At 33.9% G+C, this 24,323-nt stretch overlaps 1 protein-coding gene and 1 long non-coding RNA gene across 9 annotated transcripts in view; one reads left to right on the top strand and one right to left on the bottom strand.

Moving 5' to 3' along the window:
- Positions 1 to 24,323, top strand: part of LOC135840570 (kazrin-like) — a 61,850-nt gene that overhangs the window by 18,574 nt on the left and 18,953 nt on the right. The window lies entirely within an intron of this gene.
- Positions 9,893 to 23,805, bottom strand: LOC135840566 (uncharacterized). The gene is made up of 2 exons (XR_010557762.1): positions 23,136 to 23,805; positions 9,893 to 10,169 (listed from the first exon to the last, which is right to left on the bottom strand). It is a non-coding gene; the product is annotated as an uncharacterized LOC135840566 (long non-coding RNA).

The following is a 24,323-nucleotide window of genomic DNA, read 5'->3' as shown; positions in this document are numbered from 1 at the left end:
AAAAATATTTTCCCGAATCCATATACCCGAACATCATTTCCCCAAATGACAAAAGTTTGACAAAATACGAGTACCTATCTAAGAATTTTCATTACAAAACACGTACCAAAAATTTTGAGAAATTTTCATACATTGAGAGTAAGTTTTTTTTTGATTTTTTGGATCATTAATGATTGATTGAGCTGATGACGTTACCCTCTTCCTCCACTCCCTCTCACTATCTCATTTCCCTGGTAGATTTATCGAATTTCGAGTTAGAGAAAGACCATGTTCTTGGGTTTTATCACGCTCTCTCGTTTTTTATCTCACAAATTCATTAAAAACTTCAATAATTTTCAAAGAATGCATTTTTTCAATTCTTTGGATCGTTCATAAAACACACATCTCACTCCATCTGTCCATCATTCTAAATTTTCAATTTTTATCAAACTCCTCCCCCCACCTCTCCTGAATATGATGCATTCAAAAGAGGATTTCTTGTTTAAAAATTGCTAGGACTTTTTTTTTTCAAATATGGGACAATTTTTGAATTTTTTTCAAAATTTTTCAACTCTGATCAAAATTAGTCTTGGCGTGGATAGAAAAGATGAAAAAAAATTCGCCATTTTTCATGACAGAGAAAAATTAAAAGATTATAATATAATCCACTGAAAGTTTTACTGTATGTGGGATTTGAAATTTTGGGTATTTATAATTTGGGATTTTGGCATTCGGGATCATAAAACAGCACAAAAGTCATTCAGGATAATTGATTTGGGATTTCATTATTCGGGATTTTGGTAGTCGGGTAAAAACATATTCAGGGGAATCCATTCGGGGAAATGTACTGGAATCCCTAATACTAGGTGCAGTGGCAGCTATTGGTAGAAATACAACATGTAAAGATTGGGTACATTTCTTCTATGTCTGGATAATAGAGAGATGATCCAAGAAACCATAAATTGAATCAACATCCTGTTAATTTAATTTATGTTTAAATAAACACTTGTTAATCACTTAATGGACTACTACACAAATAGGTGACGAGGGGGGTGGCCCTTGCCGGCCTTTATATTTTCACCATTGACAAAAAGCATTAGCTTACTCAAGTTGCTAAACTAGAAGTGGTTTTTTCTTGTCACTTAGTTTTAGATCTTCGCATCTTACTGAAGATCTAAAGAATTTAACATGTATACCTGTTTTTCCCACTTTTACAGAAGAATTACACTAATATTTCCCATAGAGGAATTACGACACAAACCACCTATGGCGGTTAAGGGACTCCTGCTCATCACAAGTTCAAATCTAAAATTTTCTTTAGAATTTTTTTAAAGAAAAAAATTTTGATTTAATATTTTTAAAATACTCAAATTAAATATAATTGAAATAATTTTTATTCAGATTTTTGAAATTTTTTATAAAATGATTGCAATTTTTTAATGAAATAAGACCAAAATGAAATTCAGTTCCCATAAACTCGGATTTACCATTTTTCGGTTTTTTCAAAATTCGTTTTTGCTGGTTCAAATACAGTGGCGTCCCAATAAGTGAAAATTCAAGGGAAGAAAATTTTTGTTTCACTCATCGAGTTTTTTGCATACAAAGGTTTCAGTTAGAGAGTTTTTTTTGGTTAATTTTCACTTATTGAAGTTCGGATAAAAACAAGGAAAAAAATGGTTATTGATTTTTTTTACAAATTGATGCATGAACACCTTGAACGTATTATGATTTTTTTTTGTTTGAAAAACTGATCAATTTTTGATTGCACTTGTGCCGAACAATTTGCCACTGCAGTTTCAATTTTAATCAAAGCTGTGAAGTGTTCATCAGGCAGTTCTCTTTCACTTATATATGTAGAGGCTGAATGAGTCAGTACCTTTCAGTTAAAGGCTAGTTTCAGTTAACGAGGTACTGTCAGGCGGGGTCGCTTTGATTTCGCGAGGTGACTTTGATAGTGCTTATTTCTCTGCACGTTTTGATCTATGGAGCGAGTAAAATGTCGAATTACATTTTTTTTTTTCGAGCGAAGTGGTTACACTGATGTTGAATTGATATGATAACGGTGTTGAGTTGGTAAATAATTATTTTTGTCCCTGCTTTTAATCAAGTTTCTTAAAAGTGGTAATTTTTCAAGATTTTTCATCACTCAACAAAAGTTGATGTTATAGTATTTTCAGATAAATGTAATAGAACATTGGCCGATAGTCTATCGTAAAGCTACACTCCTTGGGAAATATCTCCAAAAATTTTGAGTTTCTAGGTTGAGGTGCCTCTGATCCTTGGCCCATTGTTCACAGTGGGGATGTTATTGATTTTTCATTTTTGAGGCTAAAAATTCAAGTTTTGAGACTAAAGTGAAAATCAATGCCATTTTCGGATTCAGTGTGAAATTTCGTCCCATTTTGATAGGTCGCAACGGTATTTTATTAAATATCTAAAAATTTTGTTAAAAAACTGAATTTTATAAAAAATTGAGGAAATACAGGGGCTTTTATCGCTTTTTCAATAATATGACTTCCTCTTGGCCAAAATTGATGAAATTTTGTATGGTAGGTCTAAAGGTGATGAGAAATCATTTTTTGAAGAAAAAAAAGTACCCCTATCAAAGTGGCCCTATCTCGTGGGTGACTTTGATATGGCCTTTCAGGGCAATTTTGAGGCACAAAAAAAACAAAAAAACAAAAAGGTCATTTGGTGCGTTTTGACTAACTTTACACACTGAGTGGCGCAATTTTTTCGAAAACATCTTTCTACGCCGTACAGAACAGAAAACATTTTTTTTTTATCAAAGCGACCCCCGCCTGACGGTAGCCTTTTTCACTTAAGTATTGAGGTTGATTTACATGTAAAATTGATCCAAGGTGAAGGGAAGGAGGTTTTTATTTCACTTATTGAGTTTTTTCACATATCGAGGTTTCTATTATCGCGACGCCACTGTATAAAATTTATCTAGAAATTTTTTCAAAAAAAAAAAGTCGGCTCCAGAAAAGTAAAAAATCATCATTACCAAATGAATTTGAGAGGCCGAAAATGAAAATAAAAAAAAACTGAAATACATAATTAGGTATATCAAAAATGTCTGTGAAGAGATCGATTCGATCACTTCCAAAAATAAGAAGAAATGCGATGTATTTTTGTTAAGTTACCAGATTCCATTTTCCTTCAAATGTTACATTTGGGCAAAATGAACTTTTAAAATGTTGTAATTTCTTTAATTACGACCGTCGGTAAAATTTTTGCAGAATTAAATTGGCAGCACATTTCTTCTTTCAAATCAGGCTGGCTGTCAAATTTAACAAATTGCAGCGCAATTTATAAAATTTTTTAGCTTCTACAATTATCCGTTGAAATCCCCAGATCTGCAAACCTTGAATTGATCCACTTCAGGCTGCCTCGCCCACTGCAAATAAAATATCCGAAGCCTCGAATGGAACACTCAGTATCTGTAGAGAGGGCATGATTAAGAAAAAAGCTCCCCTCTCCTTACTTCACTTTTATCGCTACATTTCAGTTTTCGGTTAAAGCATAAGAGTGTAGTACATGGTACCTATTTTACGAAATATCATTTTATATGTAAACTTACATATGTGTCATACAACGGCTGTCATATTTGATGTTCGGTAACATTTCCTTAGAATTCTAATGACAAACTGATACCCACGAAAACGTACCTATCGCATCTTCCGTTCTCTTTACCCCCATACAATATTGCTCAGCTTGTAGGTATCTACCTACTCGTGAAAGTTTTGGGAAATGTTGATACGTAGGTAAGACGTGCGATAAAGACGTTCATTTTCTTTTTTAATATCGACGAATATTATATTCTTCTCACTTGACGGTACAAATTTACAACATGAAATTCCTGTCGTCTGCGCGAGTATGTACCCTTCATCATCATATTTACCTTATTTACATATGTTACTTTTTGTACTATCTACAATCTACAAATCAGCCAAAGGAAGCTGCGAAATAGCCTTATTCGAAGTTCTTACCGAGAAAATATTTTTTATGGGGTACAACCGACGACGTGAGAAAATTATTCTGCAAGTTTGGTTCTCGCGTTGTGTTCATAAACGAGTCACTTCGCGATGATGGTGCTATACGTATTTTTCCAAATGTCACGTGAAAAATTTATCTTCCACGTACTTTCACTCGACTACCCTTGCATCATATTCGTATCGCAGGGTTATTGGCATACATTTGTCAACGCAAAACTGCGTGCCAAAGGCACAAGCGACTGATGCGAATACGTACCTATTATAAAGCATTCATCGATATACCACATTTCTGAAAGGATCAAGTCGGATTATAGAGGTACTTGTTCATCGTTCTTCGGCGAAGAATACACATATTTATACACGAAGAACTATACCGAGTGCCGATACCTACCTATAGCGAGCATTCCCCTCACAAGATGGTTTACGAGTAACGAATCTATTGTAATTTGAACCTACTATGTAATACGTAGTTATGAGGGGTCGAGCTTTTCTTTTTCCTGTAGCGATTTTTCCCATCTTTTTTTCCCTTTCTAGCTCTCGAGTAGGAGTAGGTATTTAATACATTGCAAAATGGCAACAAGCTCCTTTCTCGGTGATCCACCGCCACCGGTAACAGCGACTAAAAATTTATACGAAATGGGGAAATAACGTTTGTACAGTTCCGTCAACTGTTCCCACTTCTTCTCCTCCAGTCTATCGAATGCCTGTAGGTATGGATTATGTCATATAGAGGGTATTCAGGATAAAAGTAATTCTTTTCTACTCACTTACTATGCAAAACTGATTAATTTATGTAAGAATGTTTGCCAACTTTTTCAAGCTTCAGGAACAGAGATGTTATTAACTTCATTTCTCATCTCGAACAAAAGAAATATAATGCATCTGCAAAAGAAATTCATCTATCGACCGGTATAATCAGAATTTTTCGAAAAATTGCATTAAAAAATTCAAAAGGAATTTAAATTTGTCTTAAAATCTCCCTCCAAGCATTCCTCTCCATCCTACGTTTTCTTTCAGCAAAGAAACAATCCGTAGTGTGAAAATTCCCACCTTTATTTCAACGCGAGTAAATCCACGTCACCAAATTAATTGGCTCGTTGAAAAGTACACCAGATAACTCGACAACAGGGAAAAAGAGCCTACAAACTGCCAACTAATTGTTTTGTTATTCGCCACGTAAAACTAAACACAAAGGTCACAAACCTGTTGGATAAAAATAATCGAAGGAAGACGATATTCTCCGAGATCAAATGTCCGCTACACATGAAAGCTGCAGCAGTAAGAGGGATGGCATAACAAGGCGCGGTTTTCATGTACACAGACGTATTATAGAGGTACCTACCTAGTACCTACGTAAACGAAGGCGATTTCGCTAACAGCATCAGAAAACTTGAAAGAAGAACGAGAAGAACATCAGAACGCAGGATCGCCCTTATCGATCAGTAAACTTTGGTAACTTTCGTATCGTCTGTAGTACTTCAGCTACGATTCGGTGTGGTACTCTCTCGTATATACCTGCTGGCGTATATATTAACCCACCCTCATCCACTCATCTAGTACACTACACGTACACAAAACAGTCTGAAGTCTGAACACAGCTTTTTAGTTTATTTTGCTTAGTCATTTATACTTTTTCAACTATCACCCTTTCGGTCTTCCCTCGAGATACCTTGTACGGATTAAAAATTACTCTCGATTGCTTCGTCGCCGTCGGTAATTCCTTCATTTTTTTTCCTCCTTCGATTACCGTCATCATTGAGACAAAACCAACGAGGAAATTTTTTTACACATCGCTTTTAACAACGAAAGAATGATGAATAAGTGGAAGATTTTCCGCGATGATGAAGTGCAATGTTAGCTTTTGACTGTTTATCGCCTTTTTTTCTCGGCGATTCTGGTGTTCCATCGCTGAACCCTTTGGAATACAGCCAAATGCTAAGAATTCCTTTCAACCATGAAGATATTAGTACCTACTATCATTTATTCGTTGATATACCATTATGTGTGGAATTTTTTTCATTTCTTTATTCGCAGGCGAAAATGGAACCCTTTCTTCGAACTTTCTGTAGAATAGTGGTTCATTTGGTATTTTTAATTTTTTTGGAGGGGGGTAGGGTGGGAGGAAAAACGTGAGTCTATGGGATGGTTTTCAAAAAAAAAGTGACAGCCCAATCGAAAAATGAAATTTAGGGGGTGGGGGATTGAATTTTTATGAGTAGTTCCAAAAAGTATACAAATGAATATATAATCTGTAATACGTACTTTAAGGTTGGATCGAAAAAAAAAGTTGAAAGATTTAGACCAAATTTACTTACCAAGATGATCCCTCCTCCCACCACAAATATTTTTAGTTGAAAATCATGCAGAAAAATTTTAACCTCAGAGCAGGTGTCTTTATTATAGAGGAGTAATGAGCCTTCAAACTGAAGGAATTTTCGAAAAAATCGGTAGTGTTTTTTTTCGCTCCAATCCTTACTCAACCTGCTATGGAAAAATTGCTCAGTTCAAAGGAAAAAAATGATTTGAGGTTCCGCGATTGCGTCGACTTTGGCCATTGTTGTCAAAATTCAGGGTCAAAACCCCTTTTTAGAGTTCTACTGGACGGTTGAAAATTTTAAAAAATCAAAGAACCGAAGAGGAAAAACTCAAAATTTTACAGATAGAGCTAGAACGCTAAAAGATATACGTAGGTAGGTACATATAAGGTACCATTGACCCTATAAATCGATTGAACATGGCTTCGAGTCATATTTTGAGGCAGTTCCTCAACAAGAGCTTATGGTTTAAAAAACTTGTAAAATTTTCCAAGTTTTCAATTTTTTGTTTGACTTGAGTGATTCTTTGATGTCTTTAATAGTGCTTCCATACGACGTTTAAACCATTAAAAAGGTTGAAGTTCAATTTTGACGTGTTGCGGAGTTCTCAAATTAGGTAATGTGTAGACAGTTCTTGACACCTTCAGCAGTTTTGATAAATCATTATTTAATTTTGAGAATTTCTGATTAATTCTTGATATTTCTCAATAATCTGACCAGTTTGTGTAAAATCTTACCTAAATGAGACATTTCTCAAATTTTTGTCGTTTTCTGATGACCCATTAACTTTTGATATTTTCGAGTGAGTTTCACAATCAATTTTACTATTTTTATGATATTTTATTTGTGAATATTAATTTCTGGCTCTTTATTAAACACGTAGATCGTCAGAATTTTTATTTTGGCCTTCGACCGTTATTATTTTATGTACCTATCTGTTGATTGATCAATAATTTTTATAGCTATAACTAATCCAGCTTAATTTTTTTTTGTTTCAGGTGAGTACAATTTCCTTCCAAAATTGATAGAATATGAACTCGCGTATGAGAATAAGTAAGTAATTTTATAATCTTTTTGAGAAATGTTACGTACATAAGTCCATCCTACACCTGTGACCTTTTATTTTCAATGATCACGAGTTTGAAAATCATCTGAAATAATTATATACCCATCTGGTTTGAATTGTGGTGATCTGATCTTCCGAATACGAATTTGAATACAGTAGATCAGATTTTTGAATTCACAAACGGTTTTTATTTTTAATGAATTAAAAAAAAAATCAAACTTGGGCCAAGAATGGAAAAAAATCAAAATTTTACTAAATAGACTGAGAGATCTGAAATTTGGCGTGTGCCCTGTTTTCGACCCTACAAATCGATTGAAAACGGTTTCAAACAATTTTGAGGGTTAGTTCTGGAGCACCCTTGCAGATTTTTGAAAATTTAAATTTTCAAAACATTTTACCCAATTAAGTTGTTGTAATGAGATTTACTTAGTACCCAATTATTAATATGTTGAGTCGATTGGAGGTAGTTTCAGGCTGTTCTGGAGCCTTCGGGTATGTTTTGGAAATTTCAGATTTTCTAAAAAGTGGCCTAAAAACCGTCCAAATTAATTTTAGAGTTATTATTTTTTCAGAATACACAATTGTGAGGGAAGGGGGGGTCGAATGGAGAGCTTTCTAAAAATTTGGTTGAAGACAGAAAGTGAAAAAAGTAGTGAAAAAGTAGTGATTTTTTCAAAAAAATTCTGATGGGTACCATGTAAATACATACTTTGGTTATGTTCAGGGCTTAGATATCTTTTTTTTTCAAAAGCCATAAATATGCGCTTCAAATTTCCCTAAAAAATATTCCCCAGCGGTACAAATGTTGTTTTACTGGAAAAATCATTTTTTAATCGATTTTAATGCTGCAAAAATAGGTAATATGTACTAGTAGGTATAGGAATTTGTACTAACACATAAATGCAAAACAACGTAATTTATTTCATTATAAAATTGAAAAAAAAAAACAAAAAACGTAAACTTCTTATCTTTGGAAATTTTTATGGTAAGGGGAGAGAGGAGAGAAGTTTTTTTAATTCTTGAAAATTTCATTTTTCAAAAACTTTGCCCTTGTTTTTGAAACTCATTTTTTGTTTAGAAAATTTTGCGAAAAAAAATGAAAAATCGCCCGAATACGGTACAAAAATTTGAAATCAAGTGACAAAAACGTGAAAAATGCCCTCAAATATGCCTAAATATAAATTATGCTTTTTTGTATTTTTATAGGTGGAATATGCGAAAAAATGCTAGATACCTATAACAAATAAAGGCTCATGGCTCATTTTACCGGAAATTTCATTAATTTTGCCTTTTGGAGATGACTGAGGGCATTTGGGAGAGTTTTGTGCCTTAAATTCTGTAAAAATGATGAAAATTTTCCAAAATTAAGATTCTTGGCTAGAAAAATTCCAACCAGTAATCTAGAGCAGTTGAGACATGAAGGTCTCTAAATACTCCAAGTATAGTTGAAGTATTAATCTGCTTCAATTAATACCTATTTATTCAAAATACAGTAAAAGCTCGTTATAACGCTTTCGGATATAACGCGGATTTCGTTATAACGCTGATTTCTTCCGGTCCCTTGACATCCCCATTTAAACCAATGTAAAATTAATCGCGATATAACGCTCATGAACGATTATAAATCGCGTTTTAACGCTCTAAAATTCTGAAAAAATTGCATTTTTTTCACAATCTTGACAACAAAAACCCATTTTTGCGACAAAAAAGCAAGACTTTCTAAACATTTTGGCCGCATCAACAGTTTTTTTTTGCAATTTTGATTTTAAAAAAAAGTAAAAAAAATTGTTGGCAAAATTTTGCCAAAAAATCTGTTTTTTAGCTTTCAATAGTTTCAGTTCATGTGCAAACAAGTAAAATTATTTTCGATTTTCGCCAAGAAAAGTATGTTTTTTTTTAAAATCAAACTTTATAATACAAGCTTGATTAAAATTCTTACAAAAAAAGGCAGATATCTACAGTTTTTATAGAAGAGTAGAGTTCTAAATTTTTCGCCTGCGTAGAAAAGAAAACTGCAATAAAATTTTTCATAATTTTGGTAAGAAACTGATTACTTTTTGGAAAATTTGGAACAAAAAAGCTAGGCTTTCTGAAAATTTTAACTAAAGAAAACAGTTTTGTAAAACTACGCATCAAAATCAAAGTAAAATTTAAGATTTTCAAAATAAAGTTCACGTTTCAACTTCCTTTTATTACGCTTTTTTTGTTTTAAAACGAGAGTTCGCGGTATTACGCTCATCAGCGTTAAAACGAGACTTTTGCTTATAGCGCGTTTCGGCTTATAACGCTCTTTTTTTTCAGTCCCTTGAAGAGCGTTATAACGAGCTTTTACTGTAAGTGTCAAAATGAGGCAAAGTAGCGTTTTGAAAAATTTTGGGGCACACAATCATCAACGAGGTCATAATTTGAGCGTATAAATGAATTCTTTTTCATTCTTGGCTTTATTTTTGGAGGATAAAAATCTCATTCACTCATTTAGTTTTTATTGGAAAGTTGTAGGCAACATTGAAAGAATAAACTAGATGAAACATGACTAACTAATTATGCATTTATTCAATAATAAAATTAAAACAATCACATACAACCGAAGTTTGAACACATAAAATATCTAGGTGCATAAAGCTCGAAATTCATCCCTATTCGTAAAATTCCGAATTCCACCATTCACATATCTTTCGATAAATTTTCCATCATTTTTTCAAGTTGCGAATGCGAATCCACGGTCCATTTTCACGAATCATCTCGTCATTCTTTTCTCTAGTACGTTTGCAACAATGATTTCATTAAATTGTCACTTGACAAACGCCAGTGCTGAAATAAACGAGAAAAGAAATTAAATTACATTCGTATCTGACAAAGCACGCTGCGCTATAAAAATAAAGCCATTATTCGAATAAGTATACATCCTAAGTAGAACCGCATAAGGATGAAAAAGCTGGCTTCTGCTCGCGGTGTAGAAATTGGCCGCATTAAAAGCGTCTCCGTTTAGGTATTTAATATTCGTTGTGCGGTTCACTTCATTCATCCTTTACATAAGTTAACAGCAGAACGCTGCGAAATGGGGAAAGGAGATTTAATATTAAGAAAGAAGTCGACATGGACGTTACTCGCGCCACTATTAAGGCCGCCATCGCCATAAAAAGCCATCCGAAAATAAAGGGATCAAAAGGCCGACATTCAAATGCGATAAAAAAACGCCGACGAAATTTGGAAAATATACGTCGGGTTAAAGTTATTATCAAAATTAACCGACCTAATGGCTGGCGAAAGATCATTTCAAAATGCATTAATCAAAATTCTCCTTCAACTGGTAGGCTATATACGAGTACGAGCCGCACAGTAGCTCGACTTTCGCCAAAAAGTACACACTGCAAAGCTCGCAGTAAAAATATTTGCACGATTTATAACTACAGGTGGTCGGAAAAAACCTCGGTATAAAAAGTATACGTATATATACAACGAGTAAGTTTAATGGAAATGATAAAATCGAGCTTTCTCGTCGAGCTACGTCGTCACGGCGATGACACAAGCCAAGGTAGGAGTCGTTTTGTCTGAAAAATTCAGACTTCGTGACTCGACGCTTCATTGGTACAGTTAAATTCTCGTTTTTATGAAAAAATGTCGCCGCTTTTTCTGCGTATACCTACTTATACTGTGGGCGTTGCGGGTTATGGGTTTTGGGGTTTTCGTTGGCTCGAAATTTATCGCAAACCGTGCCGAGTTTTGCTGCGGCTGCGGTTAACGTTTATTTGATTTTTTGGCTTTAATAAATATCGTCGTCGTCGCGTTCGCAAATTAACGAACCGAGAGTTCGAGATTTCGCGTTAATTAATTTTTAATAAAGAAGACGATAACTTTCGCAATTTTTACCTCCACTATTCCTTTATAATCTCATTTAAACTATAATATAGGATTTGATTCTCTAGATGGTGGCGAATAATAATTTATTCTTACAAACACTATAGAAACGAAAAACTACTTCAATTTTTATTAAAATAAAAGATTATATAGTACGAGGTGTCTGCGACTTTTTTTTTCAACGTGCTCGCTCGTGCATACGTTTTCGCTTTTCGTGTTTCACGTGCCTATTTAGAAAAATAAAAAGTTTATTTTGTACTCGAACCGAATTCTCGCCAAGTGTGAAAATTAAACGGGCGAATTATAATTTACTAAAACGTCATCGCCAGAGAAACCATATACGCTGCCTACTATTGTGAAATAGTCTTGAAAATTTTTTTTATCGTTCATCCCTCGTTCAAAAATACCCCGCTGTATCGTCGATTTTAATTTTAATGAGTTTACGTGTGTTTAGACCGCGTAGGCTGTTGTGTGAGGTCAAATTCTGTATACTTATAGGCACCTGTTTAATGTACAGTATAATTATATAATTTTAATTTTTAAATCAATATTTCTCTACGTAATATTTGCTAAAATTTTACATGTTTTGTATTTTGAAATTTATACAGGGAAATTGAGAATATAAAAAAAAAAGTTACGTATGGAACTGTGAATGATTTTTTGCTTTGAAAAAGGTGTTCTTGGGTCAGAAAGAAGTAGAGAGGAGGAGGGAGAGCTTCTCGAATTTGTTTAAAAGGTGACAAACACATACATCATCTCATCTCCAATAACTGAACTCTTAAAAGCTGTTCAAACTGATTTTTAAATTTTTGGTGAAATTTTGGAAGTTTGGAAATTTTTACTTTTCCAATCTATTTGTACGTGTAATATTATTGACAAAAATAGTTTGAAAACTTGAATTCATGAGAACTTGTTCAGAAATTTAAATCATTCTCTTAAAATCAAATTCCACCATTCAAGCGAAATTCAACTGAATATCTCCGGTGCAATCAAATTTTGAAAGAAGTGAAGGCTTGGATTTTGGTGTTGAAATTTGTGCCAGAATCGATGGAAAGGGGCATCAAATCAAAGACAGTAAATCAGAATTTATATATCTGCTTTGAAATTGATTTTGGTTCTTTTTACAAGAATTTTCTCAAAACTAAGTAGGTATCAAGTCACATAAAATTTTGGGAAACTGCGGTTTGGCTCAGGCGTGAGAAAACCGACTTTTCTTCAAATATAAAACTTTTACGAGCAAATTGAGTCACTTTTTTTGAAACATGTATAGCGCAATTAACCTGTTTACAATCGAATCGAATCATTTACGAACGATTGGTGATTAAATAAATTGATTGATTTCTTGGTGAATCATACGCAAACGGATCAATTAATTTACGATTGATTCGGTTTTTGTGAAACTATTGTATAGGAATTGATCTGTTTTTAAGCGAAGTGAATCGAATCGAATCATATTTGTAACCGATTGGCGATTGAACAAATTGATTGATTTCCAGGTGAATCATTCGCGAACGAATCGATTCATTTACTTGATTTTTGGTGAATCATTCACGAAAGAATTAAATAATGTTTGGTGAATCATTCGCGAACGAATTGATTCGTATAAGTGACTCGTTCGCGAACGAATCGATTCCTTTACTCGATTTTTGGTGAATCACTCGCGAACGAATTGATTCATATAAGTGACTCGTTTGCGAACGAATCGATTCATTTACTGAATTTTTGGCGAATCATTCGCGAACGAATTGATTTGTACCTATAGGTAAGTGACTCGTTCGCGAACGAATCGATTCGTATAAGTGACTCGTTCGCGAATAAATCGATTCTTTTACTCGATTTTTGGTGAATCATTCGCGAACGGATTGATTCGTATAAGTGACTCGTTCGCGAACGAATCGATTCATTTACTGGATTTTTGGTGAATCATTCGCAAACAAATTAAATAATTTTCGGCGAATCATTCGCGAACGAATTGATTCGAATAAGTGACACGTTTGCGAAAGAATCGATTCATTTACTGGATTTTTGGTGAATCATTCGCGAACGAATTGATTTGTATAAGTGACTCGTTCGCGAACGAATCGATTCCTATAAGTGACACGTTCGCGAACGAATCGATTCATTTACTTGATCTTTGGTGAATCATTCACGAACGAATTAAATAATTTTTGGCGAATCATTCGTAAACGAATTGATTCGTATAAATGACTCGTTCGTGAACGAATTGATTCGTATAAGTGACTCGTTCGCGAACGAATCGATTCATTTACTGGATTTTTGGTGAATCATTCGCAAACGAATTAAATAATTTTCGGCGAATCATTCACGAACGAATTGATTTGAATAAGTGACACGTTTGCGAAAGAATCGATTCATTTACTGGATTTTTAGTGAATCATTCGCGAACGAATTGATTTGTATAAGTGACTCGTTCGTGAACGAATTGATTCCTTTACTCGATTTTTGGTGAATCATTCGCGAACGAATTGAATAGAATAATTTTTGGCGGATCATTCGCGAACGAATTGATTTGTATAAGTGACTCGTTCGTGAACGAATTGACTCCTATAAGTGACACGTTCGCGAACGAATCGATTCATTTACTTGATTTTTGCTGAATCATTCACGAACGAATTGAATAATTTTTGGTGAATTATTCGCGTACGAATTAAAATTTTTCTGAGTGATTTTCAGTTCAAAATGAAGGTATAGATAGGCTGAACCTGGTCAAAATCCGCCGTTTTTTTCTTACTCTAATGTGTATGCTAAACTCAGACTTGAAACATTCGACTGAAATTCACTGAAACAGAAAATTTTCAGGCTGAACATCTCGAAAACGGTTTAAAAGTAAATTTTCCGTTATCCTAATCAATTTCTGCGCTGCTTAAACGATTTTGAAAGTAATAGTAAAATTCATTCGAGGTTCCAGATTGACGAAAAATAATAAAATTTGATATCAAAAAGTCAATTTATAGTACATAGACCCTACCTATTTTGCGATATCGATTCAATCTCGGCCTTTTTCAGCAAACAACTCGTAGAAATTGTCTCGAAAATGCGAGCTCATTGGCATTTTGAAATAAATTCTTAAACGTTGAACTTTTATAAAAATCTCCAACGTAGTGCCATAATTCGCGATGGTAATTTAAAAACGGAGACGAAAAATTTTCAAACAATACATTTTTGCTTATCTTTATTTAGTAATTGAGCCTGGCGAAGAAATCTGGACCGAAAAAGGCGTTTCTTTTCAGAACTTTTTTGGCATAGATTATTATACAGCCTCATCTGTAGCGGAATATTCGGTCTCCGTATTTATAAATATTTTTTTCATTAAAATAAACGCCAGAAATCGTATTTTCTTAATTTCATAGGGGTATTTTTGTTAGTATTTTGAACGCCCGCCTCCTTTCTTTTAAAAAGAAAAGCACCGTGTAAATATATTTTTAATTTTGCAACGTTCGCGTGCATTTACTCGTCGAGATTAAGACTAAACTCTCTCGAACGATAAATTTCACCGCGCTGGTTTTTTCTCCCCTTTTAAAGAAACCGACCGAACAATCTGCCGATGCTGTATTCTTTTGTTCGAGATAAATTTAGCGATACGAATACGAATCTCACACACGTTCCGGAGAAATCTTTCGCGCTATGACCGAACGAGCTCACGTACTCTGATGTATCAGTGAGGGACGTCATAAAAAATACATAAAAGCTACACCACTGTATTGAACTGAACCCACCAACGATCAATAAAAAATTCAATTCCATTAGAAGCGTACTATTTGATGGTCAAAATGAAAAAAAAGGGTTCGAATTAGGTATCCGACGCCTGTGTCGATTTCCCAATTAGGTATATTTTACAATTAGATAGGTATGTACTACGTAGGTACAAATTAGTCGGTTTTTTTTTCGCTGGAAGTAGGTATCTCAAATGGTCGTTTATAATTTATAAATTTTCATCAAAAAAACGTATCTAATCGTGAATTACCGGATGTGGTTAATGGTTCGGGTGTGAATGGCACAGTTTGACGGAAATTTTGCACATGTAACAGCTGTGCAGCGGCTGATGTTACAGAAGAGATGGTCGTCAAATCTATACACAAATTTCCAACGTCAGACATGCGACTGTGAAAACTGAAAATGTACAACCGGGTCAAATTCGAACTTTCATATTTTCGGTATATGAAAATGTTGGATACAGTGTGAAGTTGATTACCTACGAGAAATTTTCGCCGGTAGCATTCACGTGCGTGTAGTTTTAAAGTTTTTAGCTTTACAGCTCGTTCATGTATGAGAAATTTCAAGCTTACCACCAGCAGAATAGTTATAGTGTTTAGGTAAAGAGAACAATTTTCTTTTACGTAGACTGGTTTAGCATTACCTCTGTAATAATATTAGATTTCAACACATTTTCCGTATGAAGTGTACTTGAAGCTTTTGGACAAAAACTTTCGCGTTTACCTTTTCTTGTCCTATTTTTTTCCTTGTACATTTATCACTAATTATCATTTCACTACACTTCAAGAGACTCTAGAATTAAACGAGTGAAATTGAAATTTTTTCATACCTACCAGTTGTATGTTAGGTAGGTAGAAAATGGAACATTTGAGCACTCTTTTTCAGGGAGTAACCTTTCAAGTAGTGAAAAATAGGACATAATTATTTGCTTACTTTTTTAGCAGTAAAAAATGGGACTTTCCGGACTTTTACACACACTTTTCAAGCAGTTGAAAATTTCATGAGAAGTGAGATTTGAAAAAAAAGGTTGCGTCAAGTTGATGAAAAATATAACTGGACAGATTATAATGAACGAATGAAAAGGGGAGAAAATTATGGATAAAATTCATTAATTACAACTCCTTCTCTTGTATAGGTGACAGTGGCCAATTTTATCCTTCCTTTTCAATATTGGTTCCAAAATTGGCCCTTAAAATAGAATTATTTGGGTGGATCACGAAAAAAAATTGGGAAGATTTTGACCAAATTCAATGAAAAGAGGAAATATTTTCGAAAAAATCGTGGTTTTTTCGCTCAAGTTCCTACTGAACCTGTTTTGGGAAAAGTGGCCCCAATCCCAAGAGATAGTGATCGATATTCTACGTCGACCTAGGCCATTTCTGTCAAAATCCAAGACTACTTTCCAGGTTCCATACTGAGTGGTTGAAAATTTGCAACTCTATTATTTGTCGATTTTATGTTTCGAATTTATTTCTTCTCAAAAATTTCGCATTAATCAAGCCAAAACACAATTTTTTGGCCATTATTGGCAATTTAAAGAAATCGAGAAAAATAGTCAAAAACTAATTAGCAATTTTTTTCTGTGTAGAGATGGTCTAGGTTGACGCAGAATTTCAAATACCATCTTTTAGAACTGGCTCATTTTTCCAAAAACAGGTTGGGTAGGGATTAGAGCGAAAAAACCACGATTTTTTCGACATGCTCCATTGTTCCTTTTTTATAAGGATCCATATCCCTCCATAGCACTTCCGGAACCGAAACTTTTTCTGAGTGACTTTCAACTCAAAATTAGGACCTCTACTGAATTTGGTCGAAATTCTTAAATATATATATATTTTTGGAAATGATTAAAATGTGATTTGAAACGATGTTCTTCTATTAATTACGTGCAATTTTTGGAAATGTTTGGAAAATTGAATGGTTCCATCAGAAAAGGGCCTAACTTCAGTTAGGCCCTTTCATAATAAATCGCAAAAATGGATTCTACAGTGGAAATACCACCTAGCACACTTCGTTACTTAGCGCTACCTATAGTCACGCCTTCAAAACTGAACGTCAAAGTCGGACACCTCCACCGATTTCTCACCAAATTGTCTCTGAGAGTCTGGTGGTTTGCGTTATTACTATGTTTTGCACTTGGTTTTCATAACTTATCAGTGGTACGCCATTTTTTACAAAAAAAAGTAACTTTTTCGTAATTTTTCAGTGGTGCGGAATTTCTTAAGGAAAAAATAAATTTCTACAAAATAGTTGTTGAGAACGTTTAAATGACCTATTTTAACCCAACTTCGTTATACTGTTATAAAATATTGCCTTTTACATGATAAAATTACGCGATTCAGCACATTTTTTCATCGAAAAAGTAGGTTCACAAGAAAGGGCCTAATTGTCCACTTTGTATTTTCAGTGTTTTCTTTGTATTTTATTGCAGAAAAGTAAAAGTAAAGAATGATTTTGAATCTTCAATGTATGCGGAATGAAAAAAAATAATAAGTTGCATGTTATTCTAATATTTTCTATATGATATTCATATTCAAATGTTTAAAATGCGTTTTTCTCGAATCGCCATCTTTTCAGTTAGGCCCTTTTCTGGTGGAACCATTCAATTTAAACCCCTGAAGGACCTTTAATTTTTCCTTTGAGTGATTGATTTTTTCTTGAACTATAGACAAGGTTTTTCTGGTGTCCCATTCGTCAAAATTTCTTGATTTTTTGAAAAGATTTTATAGAGCCTACCTATACAAAAATAATGTTCTAAAAATCTCTACAAAACGTGGAAAAAATTTGAAAAAAAATTTCCAAGTTTTCAATTTTTTTGCTTCTGATATTCATTCCTCAAAAAGTTCATTCAAACTTGAATTTAGTGAGTTGTAGAATTATTTTCCAACTACCTCAAAGACAATCATCATCGTCACATTTTTCAAATATTAGTACGCGACTTTCTTTGAGCGGGGGGGGGGGGGGGCGGTCAAGAAGCTAAAAACCAAAAATATTTTGGAATTTCCTCGTTATAATAATGACGAAATCATTTCCGGTTGAAAAAGCAGTATTCGCTCGTAGACGATTTGAATTATTAAAAAGCAAAATTATTCTCGTATTACACGAAGATGAAAGCTTCATGATTATAAAAGATACCTCTGAGGCCTTTTCACTATACTTACTCTGCTACTTGCCTTGCAATATGTACGTTGGTAGTAGATCTGGGTATCAATTTTGCATACCTACGTATAGGTAGGTATAGTTGTACAAAAACACGATTCATTTTCCATTTTGTATTTTTTCCCTATGTATTGATGAAACGATGGCTCGCGATCGAGGCATTGAAAGCTTGCTTTCTTTAAATGAGCAACATCCTTTGAAGGATGAATTGAATGGTGTGTAGAAAACAGCAGCTGCTGTATTTCGCATTCGTCAATGCTAAACGAAATGTTAGCTACTCCTTGTACTTTGCTTTCCCCTCGTACATACAACGTTTAATAAAAATTGATTACTAGTGCTTCGCCAAGTGTGCTATTTAAATGCTTGATTTGGCGCCTCTTACTTTAACTTTTGCTTATACTCTTACCTCGTACATGTTCTATTTACTTAACCGCGATGATGGTACATTGACAAAGTTTCTTCTTTGTGCTTGGCATTAGGTAAGGGTGCGTTGATTGCTGATAGTAGAAAAATTCATTCGATTTCTGAAAGTGGAATAATATTGCTTATTGCAAATTTTTTCCGTTTTGACTGAATATTTAGAATTTTTTTCGCGTTCAAAACGATTTAAAGAATACGCTATTCTCGTTCGGGTACAATATTTTTCATATAACTTTTATTGAATTATTTTTCAAAGGATTTTTCTAATATTCTAGCATACCTACTATTCCATGTTACTATTGTTAAACGTCGAGCTCCACTTTTTTTTTGCAGAATTCACTCGCTGTCTAGATGAACTAATTTCATTCGTCACGTCGATATTTTTTCATCGCGTTTTCAATTTCCTGTTTATAATCGGTGGAATTTCTTCGACTGATATTTTCGCGATAAAATTCAATTGTACATAGCAAAACGATGTAAATTTTAAACTGCTCCTTCATTTTCGCGAGTGATTTTCATATTTCCTAATACCTCTACCCATCGTGTACTCTTCGACGAGAATATTCTTCATAACACGTCGTCACAACCGATTGGATTTCGTTTTCTAGATAATTATTCTGGTATAATTGTATTCTGTGGAGCGCGAACGAATTGGAAGACAAGCTCATCGCTTCATTTTCTCATTCAACGAACATCGACTAAAGGGAATAACAGCTAAGTTGTGGCTGAAATTGACATGTATTTCCATCGCGTTAAGAATCTCTTCGAATATGGTACAAGACGAAGTGGAATCTGTGTTATGGCCTATTTTCATCCTTCCTGCATTCCAGCCCGAGGATATTTTTAAGGGATGAGGAAACGAGTTTTTTTTTTAAAGGTACGCTGTGCAGATTGTATACTTTCAAACGTTCGTCTAACAAACTAAAGTATCGCATGTTTTCCTTTTCTAAATCTTCCGGTGTTTTTGCCAAAGAAAGGTACGATGAGATTGATTTTCTTTTCGGAAAATTTTACGTAGCTTACGATGTGAAAAATTGGAGGTATTTTTTGTTGGATGGAAAATTTTTCACATGGAAAGAAGGTTTCTTGTGTATTTTGTAGGTAGTTGGTATGGATGGATGTTATTAGAATAAAACTTATTGATTTTAAATTTAACTGTACATATTAGAAGTGGGCCAAATAGTCCTATAGTACAGCGTACCTTTACAGTGATTTATTTTTTTGATAGATAGGTGAGTATATCAAACTTCAATTAATCGACTTCTTAAATAAAATAGGCACCTATGTATGTATCACTTGTGATATGAGATGAAATAATTTTTTATTGAATGAAAATAACAAATGTTTGTGGGTTGGTGAATTTTACACAACAAACGAGTACTACATACATGAATATAGAATGAGAAGAAAAATATTGAGCGTCCAGTTCAAAAATAGATTAGGTGCTCAACAGTCAACTATAATCTCTTTTCATCAGGAGATTCTTCAATTTTCAGCATTTTAATGAAATATCATAATGTCTGTTAGATAAATAAAAAGGTTGGTTTTTTGGTCTATGAAAACATCTCAGCAGAAATCATAATTTAAACAAAATTCACTTAAATTCGTTAATAAGCTTGGTTTAGCGTTAGATTCGAGTGAGGATGATCTTGACATAAAATTCATGAAAGAATGTTCGAATTTTTTAGGAGGGAATGAAGAGAGACAAAAATGATCAAAATAGTTAAAATAGAAATGAATCCTAAGAATATCAAAAAGTTGTTATGTAAGTACATACAACATATCCAAAAATCAGAGTTCATCTGGAGCAGTTTGGAAGGAAAAAATTCGGAGATTTTGAGTTTTTTGACCTTGAAAACCCTTGTATCACACATCACATCACGCTCCCACTCCTCCAAGCTAACCTATGAGGGTGAAATTTGGCAACTCAGATGGTGTCTTTGATGTACTTAGGTACCCTTTTTGTGTTAACTTTTTAACCTCTCCCATTCCTTTTTCCAAAAGTAGACTTTTGTATCTTTTTTCCATTCCGCAGGCTGTGATATTCTTGTAAAACTCAGGATATTTTTCCCCCAACATTTTAAGAAAATATTGTTACAAACCGTTCTCTGCACGATTAAAAAATAAAAACGTTCAGAAATCAAAAATTGTAATTTTTTAAAAATTGATTGGACTATTTTTCATGGAAAAATCAAAATTTAGTCAAATTGAAGTATGTACTAGAAAAACTAAACTTGTTTTATGCTCTATTTTCAACCACTTGAGTCGAATTGGTGATGATTTCGAGATTTGTACTTGAGCTTCCAGAGAATTTTTGGGTTTATAATCTCAAAAAAATTATCATGAAAAATTCGGAGCCTATATATAAACTCGGATTTACCATGTATTTCTAGAGAACCTCGACGGAACCGCGACATTTGGGGTTGGACCGATTTTCAGACCAACACTTCAAGTGTGTTGTTTGGACCAGCATATCACTTTTATGCTTATATTCTCATGCAAAAACTTCAAAAAATTGAAATTTTTCTGTTTGTAGGGAAATTTTTGAAATTCACACGTACCTACAGCTGTATCTTGTGTAAAGTCAACCCTCCCCTATGGTTTCAATTTTCACCATTTCGAGCCATTTTGGAATTTCCTGCCAGAATTTCGATTTGCCCAGAAATTTTGAGTCACTCCAGAATTTTTGATTTCTCCAGAAATTTTGAATTCCTTCAGAAGAAGTGGAAATCATCTTGGGTGGCTATAAAATCAAGTTGTGGCTTATTCTTGACCTTTTCAACAAAATTATCCACTTCCAGGAGGATACCTTGATTCTTCGCCACGACTTCACTTCGGAAAAATTCAAACAAAATCATCAAGTGGGTAGGTACTTCGGTATTAGACGACTTATTGAAGACTTTTGCAATAAGTCAATGATGAAGAAATAAAAAAAGCTTCATTAACAAATTTTTCTATTTTTTTTTCTGAAATTTGGATTTTTATTGTGTGGTTAGTTAAGAGGGCTATTTCAATAAATTTAGTTGAAATTCGAAATTTGGAGCTATCGACAACATAAAGAACACTAGACCAGTGATTTTCAATTCTTTTTCATAATTCAACCAAAATTGAAAGGCAAAATGTCAGTACCAAACATAAGTACCTATGTATTTAAATCTATTTAATACTTGGAACTAGAAAAAACAATTGAAAATCCAAAAAGCTTTCTGAAGTATAGTACCACAGTCAAATTTCAGAGATGAAAATTCATTTTTTGATTTTTGGTAAATTAAAACATTGATCCATTTTCCACGAAAAATTCATAATTTATTCAAATTTATAGGTAAACATCTGAAATTTGGTTTTTTATGCATTTTTGACCCCTAAAATTAACTGGCAGTAGTATCGAGAAGTTTAAGAGCCTGAAGAGAGTAACTTTTGGATTCTTGAATAAATTAGGCAGATATTTATCAAAAAATTGTCATGAAAAGCGTTAAAATGAAATTCAGCTCCAGCAATGAATTTGGATTCACTAATTCTTGTCTTTTCCTCTAGTTCAGTTGCAAATTTTCAAAAATCTATTTCTGCATTCAAACCTGTTTGGAAACTGACAAATTTTCCAATCCGCTGAAAGCTTCAGGATACCTCGAAACCATAACCATTTAATCAGAAAGATCAAAAACAGGGTGTAAACTAAGTTACAGCGTTTTACTTAGACTGATTCGTTTTCGAATGACGAGTTTTTGCATTTTCCATCAAAAAGAATGGGTAGAGAAAATTTTGGATTTGAACGAGCAGGAACAGATTTTGAAAATTTGTTTTTAAATTCACATCGAAAGGATGTCAACAAGCAAACCATTTGAGCTTGCCCCCTCTCATTAGAAAGAACTGAAATTTTAGGGGGGAAAGCGGTCCGTGACACTCGTAATAAAAAATCCAGTTGCCCAGATTGATTTTTCCAGTTTTGGCAAACTTTTCAAAATGCAAAATGTGCTGGAAAAAAACATTTAAAAGCAATAAAAGTTATAGTGCTATCATTTTCGGATATTTTTAGTGAGTCTCCACGATGATTTTAGATGTCTCCAGACTTTCTTAATTTTTTCCAGAATGTGTGGAAATTAATTTGGGCAGCTGAAAATCGATTTGTACCTAACTTATTCACATTTGGACTGATTTCGAAGCGGCCACCTCGAGTGTGTTTTTTGACCGGTCCTGATGGTCAAAAAAACACAAATGGAGCTTGGATGCAAAAATGAATCGATGCATCCGCATAACTTGATCCCAGAAATATCAACTTCTGATGACACGTTCGCAGGGCTTTTCTTTTAAGGGATACTCGAAAATATTGAAAAATTGCCATAAAAACTGGGACAAAATGGAAGAGTTTGGGAAAAAAATGAAAGCGTGCCCCTAAAAAATAAGTGACAAAAACAGGACTAAGTATTCGGACATTACATAAATAGCGATTCATTTCAGAGATTTATTCACGTTACGAATGCCTACTAAGTAAATTTTTGAAGTTTAACCTCGTCATTCACGAGAAAATGCACAATAACATAATATTGGCAGCTTTATATTCTGTGTGTGTACGATAACTACGACACCTAATTAACAAGCCATACTCACTTGACAGTTATACAATTGCGATCATCATTCATCAATTCATCATAATGTACTCCAAACTCCAAGTGAAAAAACTCAGCACTCGATTAAACATCTTGGATGTTTCTGGTCATATGTAAATAATACGCGACGACCAAATTGAGGGACAACACGCAAAACAAATAAGCTACGATATTGGCGACCATTTCGAAAACCGAAATTATTACGTCGAAATTACAAATATAAAAATTAAACGCTACTAAGTACGAATAAAACGAAATAACGATACAGTTGAACATTTTTCATCGCCGTATACCATCATATTACCGACTGAAGAACATAAACACCACCATTTCACCAACATTCAGGTGCAGCTGTATTTTGAAAATTGTGCTATCAGCGAAGATAAGTGGAACGTAAATACAAAAAATTTATAGGTACCTATTTATTCAAGTGTTTCGTTTTACACGATGCGATGCGATGGTTTCGCCATTTTTGCGTGGTTTTCTGTACACTGTATCGCTTATCATGGGCTGCGTAAACGGTATATTTTTTTATCGGCTTTTCTTCCGCCGGCGATAACCTAATGGAAGACGCGGGTAATGAGATGTAACAACGAGACAATTGCCATAATGAATATTCAAATTACAACTGATTGTCGTATTTTTGCTTTCGATATCAACCTTGAATGAGGTCTCACTGGTGTGGTTTCATTTATACGAAGTAATCTGTTGTTTTATCTGCTCATCTCTGTCGTAATGCTGCAACTTACTTGCCTACTTTTGCAAAACGTAATTTACAAATTCTGATTGTGCTGGCTGGATACTTCCAGTCTTATGGGACTCAATTGAACCGAATGAGATTGGCATAATTTTCTACAACTTTTTCCATTATCTTGTTGGGTTTTCTTTTGTTTTTTCTAAATAGCCTAGTTACACATGTAGGTACGTACAAGCCTTATATGTAAGCGTAAAAAAGTTACTTTTGCAGAAATTTTACCAACTTTGGTATCGAAGGAACCATTTTATGCAGGTACCTGGACCTACGTATGTAACTAGAGTAATAGGTAGGTACCTACCTATGTTGTCATATGACAAAGTTTTATCATTGTACACTTATTCACTTGAGATTACAATCGAGGTATTCATCTACGTACCTACCTATTTGTAATTGCAAATTCGAAAATTTCAATACATGCAATTTGACTACCTA

Source organism: Planococcus citri, chromosome 3 (genome assembly GCF_950023065.1).
Source record: "Planococcus citri chromosome 3, ihPlaCitr1.1, whole genome shotgun sequence".
Lineage (NCBI taxonomy): Eukaryota > Metazoa > Arthropoda > Insecta > Hemiptera > Pseudococcidae > Planococcus > Planococcus citri.
The sequence above is the reverse complement of the archived record's forward strand: the minus strand, read 5'-3'. Positions and strand labels throughout refer to the sequence as shown.